Raw genomic sequence first — 19294 nt, 5'->3', positions numbered from 1 at the left:
GAGGGTTTTGAAGAAGGTGAGACAGAGAACCCAGACACACCATGGCAGTATGCAGTGAAGATGGAGGCAGGGAGTCCCTCCGAGTCACTTGCACAAATGGCACAATGCATGCTCAGATGCTTGCGTAGTGACCACCGAATTGTCAACATTCGGCAGTGGGATGACTTCTGGTTCTTCACCTTATTGGACCCTCGATACCGGCACAAAATGGGGGCCTTTTTTACACCCACTGAGAGGGAGTACAAACTGACCCACTACATAGAGATCCTATGTAGTCAGTTGACTGATCCTATCAGTGCCATCGTCCATCCACTCGCAGGTCTGACTCAGGGGGTCCTCTGCGCTCACCTTCCACTATCATGGCTGCTGGGGATGGAGGGAGGAGCAGTACCAGCTCCATCAGCAGTACCAGCTCCATCAGCAGCAGCCTAAGTCTACAGTCGCTGATGAATACCTTTCTTCACCCGCATTGTGAATCAACTCATCAGCAGCAGGTAGACATGGAGAAGCACCTGAATAAGCAGGTGGTGGCATACCTTGACATGGCCATGCCAACAAACCTTGAAGAACCGCTGGACTTCTGGGAGGCCAATCTTGATTTATGGCCGCAACAGAGTTTGCCCTGGAAAAGCTGTCCTGCCTGGCCAGTAGTGTGCCATCAGAGCGGGTGTTTAGTGCAGCGGGGGCCATAGGTACTCCATGGAGAACTTGGCTGTCCACGAAAAATGTGGAGAGACTGAACTTTGTGAAGATGAATCAGGCATGGATCAGCAGGGAATTCCACCCACCAATGCCAGATGCATCAGAGTAGATTGACCATGGTGCTACACCAACACTTCACAAATATGGATAGTGCCAAACAGATTTAAGGCACTGCTCCCCAGTTACAAACATTCCAGCCACCTTATCACCGGGTACTGGTTTTGCCACCCAACGCCTCACTCTGTCACTGGGTCACTTTCAGGACTCCTGATGCTGCTGCTACCACCTCCAAGCTGTTTCATTCAGCCACTATTTTGTCTCATTATGCTTCTGCCAACTCCAGGCTGTGCCATTCAGCCACTATATGGTCTCCTCATGCTTCAGCCACCTCCAGGCTGTACCATTCAGACAATATATGGGCTCCTTATGCTTTCCCCACCTCCAGGCTGTGTCATTCAGCCAATATATTGTTTTCTGATGCTGCTGGAACTGTCTTGGATATTAGCTACAATTTTTTTTATGTTAGCACTAGTAAACATACATGTGATGCTGCTGGGCCTGTGCCTAAAATTGTTTGATGTTAGCCCTAGCTAACATACATCTTCTATACAGATTTTAACATTAACATTTTAATGTTAGGGGTTTTGAAGCCCTCTTGTAAACTCATGCTGATGCCTGCTCCAGGTTGTGTGTTTCAGGAACTACTGTACTCAGTGATGCTGCTGGGCTTAGGCCTTAAATTCTTTGATGATAGCACGAGGTAACATACCTCTTCAATAGAGGTTTCAACATTCATCTTTCAATCTTAGAGGTTATGAAACCCTCATGTGTACTGCTGATGCCTGCTCCTTACTGTGTGTTTCAGGAATTTCTTGGCTTACTGATGCTGCTGGGCTTGGGCTTTACATTTTTAGATGTTAGCATTAGCTTACATAAATGCTTCACTGAGATTTAAACATTGTTCTTTCAATGTAAGGGGTTATGAAACCCTCTTGTGTACTGCTGATGCCTGCTCCTGACTTTGTGTTTCAGGAACTACTTGGCTTACTGATGCTGCTGGGCTTGGGCCTTAAATTTTGGGATGTTACCACTAGCTTACATACATGCTTCATTGAGATTACAAAGTTTATCTTTCAATCTTAGGGGTTTTGAAACCCTTCTGTGTACTCCTGCTCCTTTCTGTGTCATTCAGCAACTTCATGGTTAAGTGATGCTGCTGGGCTTGGGCCTTAAATTTTTGGATGGTAGCACTAGCTAATATGCATCTTCAATAGAGATTTCAACATTCACCTTTCAATGTTAGGAGTTGTGAACCCCTCTTGTGTACTCATGCTGCTGCCATAGTGGGATTTGAACCCAAGGCCCCAGCGCTGCAAGGCAGCAGTGCTAACCTCATGGATGAAATATTTGGTATTGTCGCAGCCGCATCTGTAGCAGCAGCCAGAAAAATTTCAGCACCAGAAAAAGTGCAGCAGCAGAGGCCCGAAAAATTAGGCATGTACACCTGGCTGGAAAATTTGGTATTGTCGCAGCCGCTGCTGTAGTTCCCTAAAACATTGCGGCTTTAACCCTAGTTGGTGGCGGATAAGTCACGCAAGTCATCTGGCAGTCAGAGTTCAAACACAGCAGCGTGTGGACCATTTTTAGCCCAAGGCAGCTCATCTGATCAAGCCTTGTTCAGTCAAATGTATCGCCCAGTGTCAGTCCCTACGGGATCCATCCCTCATTCATCTTAAGAAAGGTGAGGTAATCCAGACTTTTTTGACCAAGGTGACTCCTCTTCTTAGTGACAATACCTCCTGCTGCACTGAAGGTCCTTTCTGACAGGACACTTGAAGTGGGACAGGCCAGAAGTTCGAGCACAAATTGGGATAGCTCAGGCCATAGGTCAAGCCGGCACACCCAGTAGTCAAGGGGTTCATCGATCCTCAGAGTGTCGATATCTGCGGTTAAGGCCAGGTAGTCTGCTACCTGTCGGTCAAGTCGTTCTCTGATGGTGGACCCCGAAGGGCTATGGCCATGCGTAGGACTTAAAAAGCTCTGCATGTCCTCCATCAACAGTCTGTACAGCATCCTGTCCTTGCTGGCGTGTTCGTGGGAGGAGGATAACTTTCACCTCTTCCCCTGTTAGATCCCTGTTGTGCTGTGACATGACCCTTATACGCTGTGTACAGCATACTTCTTAATTTATTTTGGTCCTGCTGAATCCTATCCACCTTGCTGTAATGCGGTAACATGTCAGGCACTTTATGTTTATACCGGGGGTCTAGTAGCGTGGACACCCACTACAGGTCGTTCTTCTTCATCCTTTTTATACGAGGGTGCCTCAACAGGCACAACAGAATGAAAGACCCCATTTGCACAAGGACGGATGCCGAGCTACTCATGTCCCGTTCCTCTTCCTCAGTGATGTCAGGGAAGGTATCATCTTCTTCACGTACAACATCATCCCCAGCCACGTACAACACCATGGGAACCATATAGGTGACAAGGAGAACCCTGGGATGCCTGCTGTTGTTGGTCTTCCTCCTCCTCTTCAAAGCCACATTCCTCCTCTGACTCCAATTCCTCACAATCCTCTTCCAGCGTTGCCGCAGGTCCAGCAAGCGATGCTGATAAGGCTGTTTCTGATGGTGATGGTGTCCACCACTCTTCCTCTTCACGCTCATCTACTGCCTGATCCAGCACTCTTCGCAGGGCACGCTCCGGGAAGAAAACAAACAGTACGATGTCGCTGATGGTGGCTTTGGTGCGACTGACCAGGTTTGTCACCTCCTCAAAAGGAGCCTACAGGCATTGCGCATGAGCCTCCAGTAACTTTGCAAAAAAATTCCCATCTCCGCAGATGATGTCCTAGCACCCCGGTCATATAAATATTCGTTGACGCCTTTTTCTTGTTGGAGCAGTCGGTCAAACATTAGGAGTGTTGAATTCCAACATATCGGGCTGTCGCAAATCAAGCGCCTCACTGGCATGTTGTTTCGCCGCTGGATATCTGACAAGGGCACCATGGCCGTGTAGGAACGACTGAAATGGCCACACACCTTCCTGGACTGCTCCAGGACATCCTGTAAGCCTGGGTACTTGAGCACAAAGCGTTGTACAATCAGATTACACACATGTGCCATGCACGGCACATGTGTCAACTTGCCCAACCTCAATGCCGCCAACAAATTTGTTCCGTTGTCACAAACCACCTTGCCGATCTCCAGTTGGTGCGAAGTCAGCCACTGGTCCATCTGTGCGTTCATGACCGACAGGAGCGCTGGTGCGGTGTGACTCTCCGCTTTGAGGCAAGTCAACCCCAAGATGGCGGTACACCGCCGTATCCGGGATGTGGAATAGAACCTGGGGAGCTGGCGGGGGGGGGGGGGGGGGGGTTCCGGTGATGTGGAGCAAGACGCAGCAGTGGAAGAGGACTCGACCGAGGATGTTATGGAAGAGGATGGAGTAGGAGGAGTAGAGGAGGTGGAAGCAGGCCTGCCTGCAAGTCATGGTGGTGTCACCAACTCCTCTGCAGAGCCACGCATTCCATGCTTGGCAGCCGTCACCAGGTATACCCAATGCGCAGTGTAGGTGTTATACCTGCCCTGACCATGCTTTGCAGACCAGGTATCAGTGGTCAGATGGACCCTTGCCCCTACACTGTGTGCCAGACATGCCATAATTTTCTTTTGCACAATGGAGTAAAGGTTGGGGATTGCCTTTTGTGCAAAACATTTTTTGTCCAGGTACCTTCCACTGCGGTGTCCCAATGGCTACAAATTTTTTAAAGGCCTCAGACTCCACCAGCTTGTATGGTAAAAGCTGGCGGGCTGGCAGTTCCGACAAGTCAGCTGTCAGACGCCAGGATAGGGGTTGACTTTGAGACATTGGCTTCTTGCGCTCAAACATCTCCTTGACAGACACCTGACTGTGGGCAGATGAGCAGGAACTGCTCAAGGCGAGAGACGGAGAGGCAGATGGTTGAGAGGGGGCAAGGAGGGCAGCAGTGGTTGACCTGGCTGAAGATGCTGGACCCGGAGGTGGATGGCGGCTTTGACTTTGTGTGCTGCTTGTACTGACGTGTTGACCCCATAGGCGTTTGTGATGTGACATCATGTGCCTTCGCAAAGCAGTTGTGCCTAGGGGGGTGGTGGACTTCCCACGACTCAGTTTCTTCTGGCACAGGTTGCAAATGGCCACACTGCTGAGCTCTGCGATGACGGCATTCTGGTGGTGGCAACAGCATGGTTTGATTGGCGTCCCGACTGGCTGACCCCGGGTGCCAATGCTTGCTGTCTGACTGTGCCACTAGCTCCTTGCGATGACCTCCCCCTGCTTCCAACTCGTCTCCTCCTCCTCTCTGCCTCCCCATCTGAACTTTCCCCCTCTTCTTCTTTTCTAGTGGGCACCCACGTGGCATTCACGGACACATCGTCATCATCAACACCTTCACCGCTATCTGACACCTCAAGAAAGGAAGCAGCAGCGGGTACAACATAATCATCACACCGTACGTCCATGTGTGTAATGATGCCTGACTAAGACATATCCCTGTTAACTACATCCTCTGGTAATAATGGTTGCGCATCACTCATGTCTTCAAACTGATGTGTTAATAACTCCTCTGACGGATCAAGTAAAGCTGCTGTGGTGCTAGTGTTGGTGGTGGCGGCAGGCGGGGAAGGGGTAGCATGAGAGGTGCCCAAAGCTAAGCTAGAGGAGGAGAAGGATGGTGCGTCAAGGTTCCGAGCGGAAGCTGTAGTAGATTGGGTGTCTTGTGATAGCCAGTCAACTAAGTCCTCAGAACTTTGGGGGTTCAGGGTACGTGGCCTCTGAACACTGGCCATTCTAGGGCCAAAGGGAATCCCAGCACCACGACGGCCCCTGCGGGGTGGCCTTCCTCTGCCTGTAATTTTTTTGGTTAAATTTGCACAACTGTCAAACCTAATGTGATTTGCACTAGAGTGACACAATTTGCCCTGTAGGCAAAAAACTGGTAACTTTGACGTGAACTGACAGTGACGACTGGTTTTATTTAACAGCCAAAAAAGGTATTTTTTTATTTGCACGACCTGTCACACCTAATGTGATTTGCACTAGGGTGACACAATTTGCCCTGAAGGCAAAAAAACTGGCAACTGTGACGTGAACTGACAGTGATGACTGGTTTTATTTAACAGCCAAAAAAAGGTATTTTTCTTTTAATTTGCACAACTGTCACACCTAATGTGATTTGCACTAGGGTGACACAATTTGCCCTGCAGGCAAAAAAAAACTGGCAACTGTGACGTGAACTGACAGTGATGACTGGTTTTATTTAACAGCCAAAAAAGGTATTTTTCTTTTAATTTGCACAACTGTCACACCTAATGTGATTTGCACTAGGGTGACACAATTTGCCCTGCAGGCAAAAAAAACTGGCAACTGTGACATGAACTGACAGTGATGACTGGTTTTATTTAGCAGCCACCAAAAAAGGTATTTTTTTTAATTTGCACAACTGTCACACCTAATGTGATTTGCACTAGGGTGACACAATTTACTCTGCAGGCAAAAAAACTGACAACTGTGACGTGAACTAACAGTGACGACTGGTTTTATTTAACTGCCAAAAAAGTTTCTTTTTTTATTTGCACAACTATCACACCAAATGTGATTTACACTAGTGTGACAATGAGCAAAAAAGCTTGCCAGCGGAGTTCCCCTTTTATGCAGTGGTCCCCAACAAGGGTGCCTCTAGCTGTTGCAAAACACACGGACTGATATATTTCAGCCCTTTGAATGCTGTAGTAGTTAGTTGCTTTAAAGGAAAAAAGCTTGCCAGCAGAGTTTCCCTTTTAAGCAGTGGTCCCCAACCAGGGTGCCTCCAGCTGTTGCAAAACACACGGACTCATATATTTCAGCCCTTTGAATACTGTAGTAGTTAGTTGCTTTAAAGAAAAAAAGCTTGCCAGCGGAGTTCCCCTTTTAAGCTGTGGTCCCCAACCAGGGTGCCTCCAGCTGTTGCAAAACACACGGACTGATATCTTTCAGCCCTTTGAATACTGTAGTAGTTAGTTACTTGAAGGAACTTAAGTTTGATTCTGGAGTACCCCTTTTAACCAGCGGTTCCCTCCCAACCAGGGTGCCTCCAGCTGTTGCAAGACACACGGACTGATACATGCTAACTTTGTTGGGAACTGTTCGCCGGCGAACAATTCGCGACATCTCTAATAGCAACTACATGGTTTAGTGACGATGCTGAGCCTAGGACATTACCTATATATGTTTATGATAAACAACAGTGCTTCAGCTCTGCGCGCGGACAGGGCATGGACCTCGCCCAAAATAAACGACAGGAAGAAAGAGGAGTCCAGCGTCCAATATCTCAGAGGATGATGTTTATTTCACCAGATGGTCATAACAGGAACACAAGGTACAGTGACGCGTTTCGGCCTTGTTGTAAGGCCGAAACGCGCCACTGTACCTTGTGTTCCTGTTATGACCATCTGGTGAAATAAACATCATCCTCTGAGATATTGGACACTGGACTCCTTTTTCTTCTTGTCCTATATATGTTTATGGTAGCACTCGGTACCATACATCTTCAATTGAAATTTCAAAATTAATATTTTATTATTAGAGATTGTGAGGCCCTATTGTCTCCTCATCTGCCGCCAATTCCTGGCTGTGTCATTCAAACACTATGTGGTCTCCTCATGCTGCCAACACCTCCACACTGTGTCATTCAGCCACTATATGGTCCCCTGATGCTGCCAACACCTCCACACTATGTCATTCAGCCACTATATGGTCTCCTCATGCTGCCAACACCTCCATGCTGAGTCATTCGGCCAATATATGGTTTCCTCATGCTGAGTACATTAGCACGCTGTGTCATCTAGTCACTATATGGTCTCCTCATGCTTGAGCCTCATCCAAGCTGTATCATCCAGCCACTATATGGTCTCCTCATGCTGCCGCCACCTCCACGCTGTGTCCTCCAGCCACTATATGGTCTCCTCATGCTGCCAACACCTACACACTGCGTCATTCAGCCGCTATATGGTCTCCTCATGCTGCCAACACCTGCACGCTGTGTCATTTAGCTACTATATATTTGTCTCCTCAGGCTTCAGCCTCATCCAAGCTGTGTCATCCGGCCACTATATGGTCTCCCCATGGTGCCGCCACCTCCACGCTGTGTCATTCAGTCACTATATGGTCTCCTCATGCTGCCAAAACCTCCATGCTGTATCATTCAGCCACTATATGGTCTCCTCATGCTGCCATAACCTCCACGCTGTGTCATTCTGCCACTATATGGTCTCCTCATGCTGACAACTCCTCCACACTGTGTCATTCAGCCACTATATGGTCTCCTCATGCGGCCACCACCTCCATGCCGTGTCATTCAGCCACTATATGGTCTCCTCATGCTGCCAACACCTCCACACTGTCATTCAGCCACTATATGGTCTCCTCATGCTGCCAAAACCTCCATGCTGTGTCATGCAGCCACCATATGGTCTCCTCATGCTTCAGCCTCATCCAAGCTATGTTATTCAGCCACTATATGGTCTCCTCATGCTGCCAACGCCTCCACGCCGTGTCATTCAGCCACTATAAGGTCTCCTCATGCTGCCAACACCTCCACGCTGTGTCATTCCGCCACTATAAGGTCTCCTCATGCTGCCAAAACCTCCACGCTGTGTCATTCAACCACTATATGGTCGCTTCATACTGATGCCACCTCAAGGCTCTGTCATTGTTCCGCTCTGTGGTAGTGATTCTAAAAGCGATGCCGGTGATCTGCATGTTATTCTGAAAAACAGTGTTATTTCACTACCCCAGCACACTTGATATGTGTGTTAGAACACAGCAAAGTGTTCTATACCCCTATTTAATCTCTCTGTAGGCCAGAAATAGCCATTTTTAATCTAGATTCACCGCAAATAAATTGGGATCAAAATTTTTTTTCCGAAAGTTCGCTCATCTCTAGTTGTGAGGTTAACTGCAACTTCCTGGTTACATGTTTTGCTAGCATGTTGAATACATATAATGGAAACATTGGAATCTTTAAAGGAGATATCTGGCCAAAAGTGTTAAAAGTAAAAACTTAAATTAAATAAACTTGTTTCCTGTGTGAGCTGCATATTAATGAGGGAAGTGTGTGTGCCTCAGCCAATAAGGGATGATCACACATGGCACACTGAAGCACAGCTCTCTGAGCTGAAAAAAAAGGGAGTGTAAAGTATTGTCCACTGTAGATGCTAGTCATCATGATAATATCTATTTTAAGAAAATCTCCAGGGCCGGATGGACTACACCCAAGAGTTCTTGGAAAGGTAAGTTCAATAATATCTGTACCCTTGTTCATGATATTTAGAGATTCTCTGGTGTCTGGTATTGTGCCAAGGGACTGGCACAAGGCTAATGTGGTACCAATCTTCAAGAAGGGCTCTAGGTCTTCGCCAGGCAATTATAGACCGGTAAGTCTAACGTGCATTGTGGGTAAATTGTTTGAAGGACTTATAAGGGATTACATACAGGAATACATAGGGGATAATAGTATTATAAGTGATAGCCAGCATGGGTTTACTAAGGATAGAAGTTGTCAAACCAATCTAATTTGCTTTTATGAAGAGGTGAGTAGAAGCCTTGACAGAGGAATGGCTGTGGATATAGTGTTTCTGGATTTTGCCAAAGCATTTGATACTGTCCCTCATAGACGTCTGACAGGTAAGTTAAGGTCTTTGGGCTTGGAAACTTTAGTTTGTAACTGGATTGAACACTGGCTCATGGATCGTACCCAGAGAGTGGTGGTCAATGATTCGTACTCTGATTGGTCCCCGGTAATTAGTGGTGTACCCCAAGGTTCAGTACTGGGCCCGCTGTTGTTTAATTTATTTATCAATGATATAGAGGATGGTATTAACAGCTCTGTTTCTATCTTTGCAGATGACACCAAGCTTTTTAGCACGGTACAGTCTATAGAGGATGTGCATAAGTTACAAGATGACTTGGATAGACTAAGTGTCTGGGCATACACTTGGCAAATGAGGTTCAATGTGGATAAATGTAAAGTTATGCATCTGGGTACTAATAACATGCATGCATCGTATGTCTTAGGGGGGATTAAACTGGCAGAGTCACTAGTAGAGAAGGATCTGGGTGTATTTGTAGATAACAGACTACAGAATAGCAAGCAATGTCAGGCTGCTGCTTCCAAAGCCGGCAGAATATTGTCATGTATAAAAAGAGGCATGGACTCAAGGGACAGGGACATAATACTCCCCGTTTATAAAGCATTGGTACGGCCTCACCTGGAATATGCTGTTCAGTTTTGGTCGCCTGTTCATAAAAGGGACACTGCGGAGTTCGAAAGGGTGCAGAGACGCGCGACTAAACTAATATGGGGCAGGGAACATCTTAGCTATGAGGAGCAATTAAAGAAGTTACAATTGTTTATTCTTGAGAAGAGACCTTTTAGGGGGGATATGATAAACGTATATAAGTATATAAATGGCCCATACAAAAAATATGGAGAAAAACTGTTCCAGGTTAAACCCCCCCAAAGGACTAGGGGGCACTCCCTCCATCTGGAGAAGAAAAGGTTTAGTCTAAAGGGGCGACACTCCTTCTTTACCGTGAGGGCTGTGAATTTATGGAACGGTCTACCTCAGTAACTGGTCACAGCAGGAAAAATTAACAGCTTTAAAACAGGGTTAGATACATTCCTGGAACATTAAATAAGTTTTAATACTTATGCAGAATTATAAAACTACATCCCTTTCCTTTATCCCCTTACACCCTTCCCTTCAATTTCCTCGTTGGACTTGATGGACGTATGTCTTTTTTCAACCATACTAACTATGACTTCCTGCCTGGAGGAAAAGCTGAGCAAAGATTACACTTCTTATTGCAGCTGTATGAAGGTCATTTCATGTGGCTGGAGTTTTTCTTTAAAGTGGTATTCAAGTACTTTTTTTTTTTTTATTTGACTATGCTACAGGGGCAGTATAGTGTAGTTCATAATATAGTGAGTGTACCTGTGTGTGACATTTTACCTGTGTGTTGAAATTCTTATGTGATTTTCACCCCAATATTTATTTTTAACAGCATATAAAATGACTGTTGTCGCAGATTTTTCCCAGGTTGCAATGCGGCCGAGACCTGACTCACTAGTCAGCTGATGACAGGGAGCCTGTCTGTTTCAATGGGTGGAGTGATTGCTTGGTGGGAGAGAGATCAATCAGCAACTAATGCAACAGCCGCAGGCATCCTGAATGAAAGCCACAGGTCTTATGAATGGATGCAGGTCATTTATGTTTCAATGGGTGGGGTGGCTGATGTGTCGGAGGGAGGAAAATGGAATTATGTGATTTGTAGGCAAAAAAGGAAAACTCAAACAGGAAATACCAGTTCACAAAAAGCTAGCCACAGTGTTATGGTAATCTCACAACATAGCCATTTAGCCCCAAGACAAGTGCAGATCCTTGCTAAGCATGTCCATTACTGTCTGGCAGATACGTACTGAAGTCACCTTATGGTGGATAACCCCTTTAACTTAAATCAAGAAAGTGAACAGTGGACAAATGAGTGTTTATAACATTCATGGTGCTAGCAGTGTAATCTATAAATATTCTTGTACACACTACTATGAACAGTATGGTTTGAATATTAATAATAATTGGCCATTACTGAATATATAACCAATAACATGCCAATAATTATTATACATTTTTGCCAGTGAAAATGAATTAATACAAAACGATCCACTCATTAGAAATCAGTATATTCTTCCAATTTTTCAATTCACTTACATTACAATTGCATCACAGTTTTACAGTACAAGCATATATGTTCTCCATTTATTTTCCACAAAGAATAAATAAGAATATGTTGTTTTCTGCTATTTCAGCATACTATTACTCTTCAAATGAGTTTAGGTGATGAGCCAGTGATGAGATGACAGGTGTGGATAGGTGGAATAGGATTCCAGCAAGCAATCATTTTTGGACCATTTCAATTCTCTTCTTTATAATAGTAAAACCTCATTCAGTCTCCATTTGCATCAAAATGTTTTCTAAAATGACCTGTTCTTTTTCTTCTTCAATTTCAATTCAATGATTTTTTTCAAGATGTGGAGTAGTTATAGAAAGTGGTCAAAGATATATATATAATTTTTTTTTTTTGCCTAATCATGTTATTTCCAGAATTTTCATCAAATGCATTATTTAAAGTTAGTGTATTCCAAAAATTGGAAAAAAAAAACCTTCCTACGTGCATTAGATATAATACAGTCATGGCCGTAAATGTTGGCACCCCTGAAATTTTTTAAGTATTTCTCACAGAAAAGTATTGCAGTAACACATGTTTTGCTTGTTACGCCTAGCGCTCCGGGTCCCCGCTCCTCCCCGGAGCGCTCACGGCGTCCTTCTCCCTGCAGCTCCCCGGTCAGCGCTGACCGGGAGCGCTGCTCTGCCATGGCCGTTGGGGATGCGATTCGCACAGCGGGACGCGCCCGCTTGCGAGTCGCATCCCAGGTCACTTACCCGTTCCCGTCTCCTGCGGTCATGTGCTGGCGCGCGCGGCTCCGCTCTCTAGGGCGCGCGCGCGCCAGCTCCCTGAGACTTAAAGGGCCAGTGCACCAATGATTGGTGCCTGGCCCAATTAGCTTAATTGGTTCCCACCTGTTCCCTGCTTATATCTAGTCTCCTCCCTTGCACTCCCTTGCCGGATCTTGTTGCCTTAGTGCCAGTGAAAGCGTTCTTTGTGTGTTTATACCCTGTGTACCAGAACTATTGCTATCTCCCCTGACTACGAACCTTGCCGCCTGCCCCCGACCTTCTGCTACGTCCGACTTTGCTTCTGCCTACTCCCTTGTACCTCGCCTATCTTCAGCAGCCAGAGAGGTGCCGTTGCTAGTGGATACGACCTGGTCACTACCGCCGCAGCAAGACCATCCCGCTTTGCGGCGGGCTCTGGTGAAAACCAGTAGTGTCTTAGAACCGGTCCACTAGCACGGTCCTCGCCATCCCTCTCTGGCACAGAGGATCCACCTCCTGCCAGCCGGCATCGTGACAGTAGATCCGGCCATGGATCCCGCTGAAGTTCCTCTGCCTGTTGTCGCCGACCTCCCCACACTGGTCGCCCAGCAAGCCCGACAGATTGCCCAACAAGATCACCAGCTGTCGTACTTGACCACCATGACTCAGCAACTCCAGTCGCAGCTACAGCAGATTCAGTCTCAGCTACAGCAGCAGCAACCATCTCCTCCGCCAGCTCCTGCACCTCTTCCGCAGCGAGTGGCCACTCCTAGCCTCCGCCTGTCTTTGCCGGACAAATTTAATGGGGACTCTAAGTTTTGCCGTGGCTTCCTTTCCCAATGTTCCCTGCATCTGGAGATGATGTCGGATCAGTTTCCTACTGAAAGGTCTAAGGTGGCTTTCGTAGTCAGCCTTCTGTCTGGAAAAGCCCTGTCATGGGCCACACCGCTCTGGGACCGCGATGACCCTGTCACTGCCTCTGTACACTCCTTCTTCTCGGAAATTCGAAGTGTCTTTGAGGAACCTGCCCGAGCCTCTTCTGCTGAGACTGCCCTGCTGAACCTGGTCCAGGGTAATTCCTCCGTTGGCGAGTACGCCATACAATTCCGTACTCTTGCTTCTGAACTATCCTGGAATAATGAGGCTCTCTGCGCGACCTTTAAAAAAGGCCTATCCAGCAACATTAAGGATGTTCTGGCCGCACGAGAGACTCCTGCTAACCTGCATGAACTCATTCATCTAGCCACTCGCATTGACATGCGTTTTTCTGAGAGGCATCAAGAGCTCCGCCAGGAAAAGGACTTAGATCTCTGGCCACCTCTCCCACAGTCTCCACTGCAATCTGCGCCTAGGCCTCCCGCCGAGGAGGCCATGCAAGTGGATCGGTCTCGCCTGACCCTGGAAGAGAGGAATCGCCGTAAGGAAGAGAATCTTTGTTTGTACTGTGCCAGTACTGAACATTTTCTGGTGGATTGCCCAATCCGTCCTCCACGTCTGGGAAACGCACGCTCGCACTCAGCTCTCGTGGGTGTGGCGTCTCTTGATGCCAAGTCGGCTTCTCCACGTCTCACGGTACCTGTTCGGATTTCCACTTCAGCCAGCTCTCCCCTCTCAGCCGTGGCCTGCCTGGACTCTGGAGCTTCTGGGAATTTTATTCGGGACTCCTTTGTGAATAAATTCCGGATTCCGGTGACCCGTCTTGTCAAGCCACTCCACATTTCCGCGGTCAACGGAGCCAGGGTGGACTGTACCATACGTTTCCGCACGGAGCCCCTTCTTATGAGCATCGGATCTCACCACGAGAGGATTGAACTTTTGGTCCTCCCCAATTGCACCTCGGAAATTCTCCTTGGACTTCCCTGGCTTCAACTTCATTCCCCAACCCTGGATTGGTCCACTGGGGAGATCAAGAGTTGGGGGTCCTCTTGTTCCAAGAACTGTCTAAAACCGGTTCCCAGTAACCCTTGCCGTAACTCTGTGGTTCCTCCTGTATCTGGTCCCCCTAAGGTCATTAAGGACTCTGCCTGCCACAGGAAATGCCCCTCCCCCCCTCCCAGTTCCATCAGGCAAGCTTCTGTGTCCCCTCATGGCCCTCGTCCTGGTGTCACACTGCCCCGTGCCAGGTCCCGCCCTCTGCCCTCTCTCCCCATTCCTACTCCTGCGGTTCTGCCTGCCGTTGAGGAATCCCTCCATCCTTTCCCGGTGTCCTCATCCCAGGGGAGGCAGTTACCCGATAAAGAGAAGGGGAGACCTAAGGGGGGGGGTACTGTTACGCCTAGCGCTCCGGGTCCCCGCTCCTCCCCGGAGCGCTCACGGCGTCCTTCTCCCTGCAGCTCCCCGGTCAGCGCTGACCGGGAGCGCTGCTCTGCCATGGCCGTTGGGGATGCGATTCGCACAGCGGGACGCGCCCGCTTGCGAGTCGCATCCCAGGTCACTTACCCGTTCCCGTCTCCTGCGGTCATGTGCTGGCGCGCGCGGCTCCGCTCTCTAGGGCGCGCGCGCGCCAGCTCCCTGAGACTTAAAGGGCCAGTGCACCAATGATTGGTGCCTGGCCCAATTAGCTTAATTGGTTCCCACCTGTTCCCTGCTTATATCTAGTCTCCTCCCTTGCACTCCCTTGCCGGATCTTGTTGCCTTAGTGCCAGTGAAAGCGTTCTTTGTGTGTTTATACCCTGTGTACCAGAACTATTGCTATCTCCCCTGACTACGAACCTTGCCGCCTGCCCCCGACCTTCTGCTACGTCCGACTTTGCTTCTGCCTACTCCCTTGTACCTCGCCTATCTTCAGCAGCCAGAGAGGTGCCGTTGCTAGTGGATACGACCTGGTCACTACCGCCGCAGCAAGACCATCCCGCTTTGCGGCGGGCTCTGGTGAAAACCAGTAGTGTCTTAGAACCGGTCCACTAGCACGGTCCTCGCCATCCCTCTCTGGCACAGAGGATCCACCTCCTGCCAGCCGGCATCGTGACATTGCTATACACATGTTTATTCCCTTTGTTTGTATTGGAAATAAACCAAAAAAGGGAGGAAAAAAGGCATATTGGACATAATGTCCCACCAAACTCCAAAAATGCTCTGGACAAGATTATCGGCACCCTTTCAAAATTGTGGAAAAATAAGATTGTTTCAAGCATGTGATGCTCCTTTAAGCTCACCTGGGGCAGGTAACAGGTGTGGGCAATAAAAAAAAATCACACCTGAAAGCAGATAAAAAGGAGAGTAGTTCACTTAGTCTTTGCATTGTGTGTCTGTGGAAAAATATCAACAATCTCAAGGTTACAAGTCCATCTCCAGAGATCTAGATTTGCCATTGTCCACAGTGCACAACATTATCAAGAAGTTTGCAACCCATGGCATTGTAGCTAATTTCCCTGGGCATGGACAGAAGAGAAAAAATGATGAAAAGTGTCAACGCAGGATAGTTCAGATGGTGGATAAGCAGCCCCAAACAAGTTCCAAAGATATTCAGGCTGTCCTGCAGGCTCAGGGAGCATCAGTGTCAGCGCGAAATTTCCCCCGATATTTAAATGAAATGAAATGCTATGGCAGGAGACTCAGGAGGACTCCACTGCTGACAGAGAGACATAAAAAAGCAAGACTACCTTTTGCCAAAAGGAACTTGAGTAAGCCAAAATCCTTCTGAGAAAATGTCTTGTGGACAGATGAGACCAAGATAGAGCTTTGGGGTTGTTTTGCTTCCTCTGGCACTGGGTGCCTTGAATGTGTGCAAGACATCATGAAATCTGAGGATTGCCAACGGATTTTGGATTGCACTGTACAGCCCAGTGTCAGAAAGCTGGGTTTGCATCTGAGACAATGACTGAGACAATCTGAGCAGGACAATGACACCAAACATATGTCAAAAACCATCCAGAAATGCAAAAAAGCACTGGAGAGTTCTGAAGTGGCCAGCAATGTGTCCAGATCTAAACCCCATTGAACACCTGTGGAGAGATCTTAAAATTGCTGTTGGGAAAAAGCACCCTTCCAATAAGAGAGACCTGGAGCAGTTTGCAAAGGAAGAGTGGTCCAAAATTTCGGCTGAGAGGTGTACGAAGCTTATTGATGGTTATAGGTGATTTCCGTAATTTTTTTTGAAAGGGTGTGCATCCAAATATTAAGTTAAGGGTGCCAATAATTTTGTCCTGCCCATTTTTGTAGTTTGGTGTGACATTATGTCCAGTTTGCTTTTTTTCCTCCCTTTTTTGGTTTAGTTCCAATACACACAAAGGGAATAAACATGTGTATTGCAAAATATGTGTTACTGCAATCCTTTTCTGTGAGAAATACTTAATTTTCTTGAAGAATTTCAGGGTGCCAACATTTACGGTCATGACTGTATATACTACAACATTATTAATGAATTTCTAAGGCAAAACAACAATAAAAAAATGTTGTTAACATCCAAAAATGATCTCTATTACTTATTGTTTTATTTATTTATTTATTTATTTATATTTTGCAATACACAAAGCATTTTACACAATTCTGGTGAAATATCTGATGGCAAGGAAAAAGTAAATCTGTTTTGGTTTTGATCGCATACAAAATTGAAAGTATAAACTTTGAAAAAAATTGTAAACTCTATAACTGATCTGGTTAATTTAAATGGGTACTCCGCCACTAGACATCAGAAGGATATGGGATAAGAAGTCTGATTATGAGGGGTCTGGAAGCTGGGATCTGTGAGGTCTATGTTACTTTTTCATAACTTTTTACAACATATTTTGGGGCAGCAAGAAAAACAAAAAACTGTGATTCTGTCATGTCTTTGCATGTCAGCTTGTTTATTGTATCAATGTGATTATGGCAATACCAAATTTTATATCGATTTCTATTGTTTGTTTCTTTTGCACAATAAAAGCAGTTTTTAATATATAGATCTTCTTTAATGGGTATACTGTTGACAAAGTGTCAATGCATCCAGCAGATCAGTATTTGCTAAGCATGCCAAAGACTACATTGGTGTGTTGACCAGTGTTACGCCTAGCGCTCCGGAATCCCCGCTCCTCCCCGGAGCGCTTACGGCGTCTCTCTCTCCGCAGCGCCCCGGTCGGTCCCGCTGACCGGGAGCGCTGCACTGTCATGGCCGTCGGGGATGCGATTCGCACAGCGGGACGCGCCCGCTCGCGAATCGCATCCCAGGTCACTTACCCGTCCCGGTCCCCTGCTGTCATGTGCTGGCGCGCGCGGCTCCGCTCTCTAGGGCGCGCGCGCGCCAGCTCTCTGAGACTTAAAGGGCCAGTGCACCAATGATTGGTGCCTGGCCCAATTAGCTTAATTGGCTTCCACCTGCTCCCAGACTATATCTGATCTCTGCCCCTGCACTCCCCTGCCGGATCTTGTTGCCTTAGAGCCTTGAGAATGCGTTTACTGTGTTTGTCCTTACTGTGTACTTGACCTCCTGCTATTGCCATATTGACTACGATCCTTGCTGCCTGCCCCGACCTTCTGCTACGTCCGACCTTGCTCCTGTCTACTCCCTTGTACCGCGCCTATCTTCAGCAGTCAGAGAGGTTGAGCCGTTGCTAGTGGATACGACCTGGTTGCTACCGCCGCTGCAAGACCATCTCGCTTTGCGGCGGGCTCTGGTGAAAACCAGTAGCAGCTTAGAACCGGTCCACTAGCACGGTCCACGCCTATCCCTCTCTGGCACAGAGGATCCACCTTCTGCCAGCCGAATCGTGACAGTAGATCCGGCCATGGATCCCGCTGAGGTTCCCCTGCCAGCTATCTCTGACCTCACCACGGTGGTCGCCCAGCAATCCCGACAGATAGCCCATCTAACCCACCAGCTGTCGGAAGTGTCCACCATGGTGCAGCAACTTCAGTCGCAACTTCTGCCTCTGCTACAGCAGCAACCATCTCCTCCGCCAGCTCCTGCACCTCTTCCGCAGCGAGTGGCCACTCCTAGCCTCCGCTTGTCCCTGCCGGACAAATTTGATGGGGACTCTAAGTTTTGCCGCGGCTTTCTTTCGCAATGTTCCCTGCACTTGGAGATGATGTCGGACCAGTTTCCTACTGAAAGGTCTAAGGTGGCTTTCGTAGTCAGCCTTCTGTCTGGGAAAGCTCTGTCATGGGCCACACCGCTCTGGGACCGCAATGACCCCGTCACTGCCTCTGTACACTCCTTCTTCTCGGAAATTCGAAGTGTCTTTGAGGAACCTGCCCGAGCCTCTTCTGCTGAGACTGCCCTGCTGAACCTGGTCCAGGGTAATTCTTCCGTTGGCGAGTACGCCATACAATTCCGTACTCTTGCTTCTGAACTATCCTGGAATAATGAGGCCCTCTGCGCGACCTTTAAAAAAGGCCTATCCAGCAACATTAAAGATGTTCTGGCCGCACGAGAAATTCCTGCTAACCTGCATGAACTCATTCATCTAGCCACTCGCATTGACATGCGTTTTTCTGAGAGACATCAAGAGCTCCGCCAGGAAAAAGACTTAGATCTCTGGGCACCTCTCCCACAGTCTCCGTTGCAATCTACGCCTAGGCCTCCCGCCGAGGAGGCCATGCAAGTGGATCGGTCTCGTCTGACCCAGGAGGAGAGGAATCGCCGTAGGGAAGAAAATCTTTGTCTGTACTGTGCCAGTACCGAACATTTCTTGGTGGATTGCCCTATCCGTCCTCCACGTCTGGGAAATGCACGCTCGCACCCAGCTCTCGTGGGTGTGGCGTCTCTTGATTCAAAGTCGGCTTCTCCACGTCTCACGGTGCCCGTGCGGATTTCTCCTTCAGCCAACTCCTCCCTCTCAGCCGTGGCCTGCTTGGACTCTGGTGCCTCTGGGAATTTTATTCGGGATTCCTTGGTGAATAAATTCCGCATCCCGGTGACCCGTCTCGTCAAGCCACTCTACATTTCCGCGGTCAACGGAGTCAGGTTGGATTGCACCGTGCGTTACCGCACGGAGCCCCTCCTAATGTGCATCGGACCTCATCACGAAAAATTGAGTTTTTGGTCCTCTCCAATTGCACTTCCGAAATTCTCCTTGGACTACCCTGGCTTCAACACCATTCCCCAACCCTGGATTGGTCCACAGGGGAGATCAAGAGCTGGGGTACCTCTTGTTTCAAGG

The sequence above is a fragment of the Hyla sarda genome, chromosome 1 (assembly GCF_029499605.1).
Source record: "Hyla sarda isolate aHylSar1 chromosome 1, aHylSar1.hap1, whole genome shotgun sequence".
In the NCBI taxonomy this organism is placed as follows: domain Eukaryota; kingdom Metazoa; phylum Chordata; class Amphibia; order Anura; family Hylidae; genus Hyla; species Hyla sarda.
Note: the sequence above shows the minus strand (reverse complement) of the source record.